General features: G+C 49.2%; 1 pseudogene; it reads left to right on the forward strand.

Annotated features, from left to right (window-relative positions):
- The first annotated feature begins 290 nt into the window (after positions 1–290).
- On the forward strand, positions 291–1,910 carry LOC125505942 (leucine-rich repeat extensin-like protein 6 pseudogene; annotated as a pseudogene).
- The last annotated feature ends 1,580 nt before the right edge of the window (positions 1,911–3,490 follow it).

The following is a 3,490-nucleotide window of genomic DNA, read 5'->3' on the forward strand; positions in this document are numbered from 1 at the left end:
TTTGCAATTTTTGTTACCTTTGACGTTCTTTGTATTGTCATGGTTGATTATAAATACCTTGGAAGTTTCTCCCGCAAAGTCTGTTGGTGGAGTATTTTGGTGTTCAAATGCTAACTAAACAACCCTTTAATAGGCATGGCATCCACGTACAAATTAAAGAATAAAGAAATAAGATACCTTAAAAATATGTAAAGAAAAACACTATGTAATCAAGTCAACATCCATGACTATGCAAAACTAGTGGTCATCTTCTCCAACCCCTCACCCCAAAACCAGTATATATAACCACCCGAAAATCCAAGACTCTACCACAGCAGTACACACATTTCATCTCTCTCCCAAAGTCCCAGGCTCATAATTAGGCACCCAGAATCTAGACAAAAATGTCACCCCTCTCGAAGCCAAGATCAGCCACAAGAGCTCTCCAACACATCATCCTTCTCTCCCTCCTGCTCCCATGTCTCCCCCAACCTCTCCCCTCCCCTTCCCCCTCCCCGACGCCGGCGCAGCCGTCCCTGCCGCTCTCGCCGTTCAACGAGCGCCTCGACGCGGCGTACATCGCCTTCCAGGCGTGGAAGCACGTCATCACCGAGGACCCCAAGAACCTGACCGCTGACTGGTGCGGCCCCTTCGTGTGCAACTACACCGGCGTGTTCTGCGCCGCCGCGCCGGACGACCCGTGCATCCTCACCGTCGCAGGCGTCGACCTCAACCACGGCCGTATCGCCGGCGTCCTCACCGACCACCTCGGCCTCCTCGCCGACCTCGCGGTTCTCCACCTCAACTCCAACCGGTTCCACGGCACGCTGCCGACGTCCATGCAGCATATGCGCCTCCTCTTCGAGCTGGACGTCAGCAACAACCTCCTCTCCGGCCCCTTCCCGTCCTTCCTCACCTCTCTGCCGTCGCTCAAGTACCTGGACCTCCGGTTCAACGACTTCGACGGCGAGCTCCCGGACGCGGTGTTCGGCCGGCAGCTCAGCCTGGACGCGCTGTTCGCCAACGACAACCGCTTCAACGTGTCGCTGGCGTCGGGGAGCCTGACCAACTCCACGGCGTCGGTCATCGTGCTCGCCAACACCAAGCTGGCCGGCTGCCTTCCTCCGAGCATCGGCGACATGGCCGACACGCTGGTCGAGCTCATCCTGCTCAACACCAGCATCAGCTCCTGCATCCCGCCGGAGATCGGCAAGCTGAAGAAGCTCAAGGTGCTGGACCTCAGCCACAACGAGTTCGCGGGGGAGCTGCCGGAGAGCATCGGCGACATGGAGAGCCTGGAGGTGATCAACGTGGGGTACAACATGCTGTCCGGCGCGGTGCCGGAGACCATCTGCTTGCTGCCGAACCTGAAGAACCTGACGGTCGTGGGCAACTACTTCTGCGAGGAGCCGGTGTCCTGCCTCCACGTCCCCCGGCGCGACGACCGAATGAACTGCATCCCCGACTGGCCGCACCAGCGGTCGCACGAGCAATGCATCGCCTTCGAGCACCGCCCGCCGGTGCACTGCGGCGCCGACGGCTGCATTCTGCCGCCGCCGTGAGAGGCTTTCCGCGTGCATGGACGCACCCTACGTACCGACGTACGCATGACAACGCCGCGTACGGCAATTCTAAGCTGCATTTGTGGGGTTTAGGAGCAGTGATCATCAAGAATCATCGAATTAATTCATGGTCGCTAATGCACAGGTTAGTTTCGATTATTAATTTGTGTCGTCGGTGCGCGCGTGCGTGGGTTTGGTGGGTGCAAGGTAAGGTGAGGAGGAATATTGAACTGCAAGTGTGGTGTCCCTTTTAGCCTTTTGTTGCTGCACATAAGTGCCACAGCTGATGTAGCTCTCAAAACAAAAGTGTGACATGTAAACTATGGCTAAAATAAGGATTTGAGCAATAAAGTCACTTTACGACTGTTTTGCGATGCGCATTCTTTTCTTCTTTTTTGGGTTCTATAGTTGTATTTTTAAGTGTCAAACTCTGCTCTTTCTGTACAAATAATACATGTCACCATTTGAACATAGAGCTCGTACACGCTTCCAGGTGCTGCATGGGTCCACACTTTTTTTCCGGCAAAAGAACCGCTATAGGAACTATCCACAACCAAAAAAAACTTCAAAAGGGGGGTAAAAACAAGTTTGTGTGTGTGCCGGGGGGGGGGGGGGGGGGGGGGGGAGGTGGGGGTGGTTGAACTTACTCTTTAATGAATTTCAGTGTAGTTATATTGAAATATCCAAAACATCTTATATTTGAGAATGTGGGACTACATTATATGTCAAAAAGCTTGCGGCAAATTCAAACTCTTGAAATCGCACCCTATGCCAAATTGTTTTTATATAATGCACAAACTACCATATGGCCTCTCACTTGTTTTGACAAAGGATTGCCCTAGAACTCTATGCAAGCATTTTTACCATTTTCTATGCTTACGTCTCAACTAGAAAAGTTAAAATGATAGGGCAGTAAAAGGGCCCAGAAATGCATGTCCACTAGTTGAAAGACCTGATCGTTACCTACCCCCCCCCCCCCCCCCCCCCCCCCCACACACACACACACACACACCATTTTTGGTGATCACTTTCTTGAGACAAATTAAGTAAGAGGTTTTGCTCCTTGTCCTCTGCATTCATAGATGCACACGACACTATTGGTGATTAATTACTTGTAATGAACTTTATTATGGCGATGATCACGTGTGGTTTTATAGAATAACTTGAGTATAAGGTATGACTGGTTGTTAAGTCTCAGGGATGGGGATATATTGGACTAAATAGGTAGTATGCTTTTTCATTATGTGATGCGGAAATAATTTGCATATAAACGAGGATAAAGCAACATACGACAAGGGAACATTAACAACCGAAGATTTCTTGTGCCTTCTGCTGATTGTCCAAGATGTATCTGGTGACCTACATGTCTGTCTTGATGTTTGTACATACATATGTGGTGGATAACTTTATTTGACTAGCATACCCAAGGTCAAAAAGTGGAACTTCACTTTTGCTCTGTGCCCCCCATCCCGATTCTTAACTTAAGTGGTTCACAAATGTAAAGTTAACTAGGTATAAGGCACACAACATGATGGTGACAGAAAGGCGATCAAATGATGAACATCACACTCACAACGTTATGTGTTTCTAGGAAGCTTCTTTCATATATAATCTAGGCAAAGTACTTCTCTTGGCACTGACTGACACAAGCGTCAACTGATTAGCCATACGAGTAGAATGGAAAATGACTAATTTTAAAAAAGCAATGGAGTTAGAGAGAAGGCAACCAAATAGCCGTAGTGCTAGTACTTGACGACGTAGATGCATGTGCTTTCTCTTAACTGTGCCCCCGCGCGCGCCTGATTCTTATCTCCCCCTTCAAAGAAAACAAATGACATTCTAGAGGTGTCTTAAGTAAAAAAACTCAAGCATTACTGCTATCTCTCGAGCATGCGTTGGTTTTTTCTTAAAGAGGAAAGGGTGATGCAGAAAAGTAGCGTAAGTATTTC

The sequence above is a fragment of the Triticum urartu genome, chromosome 5A (genome assembly GCF_056163025.1).
Source record: "Triticum urartu cultivar PI428250 chromosome 5A, HENAU_Tu73, whole genome shotgun sequence".
Lineage (NCBI taxonomy): Eukaryota > Viridiplantae > Streptophyta > Magnoliopsida > Poales > Poaceae > Triticum > Triticum urartu.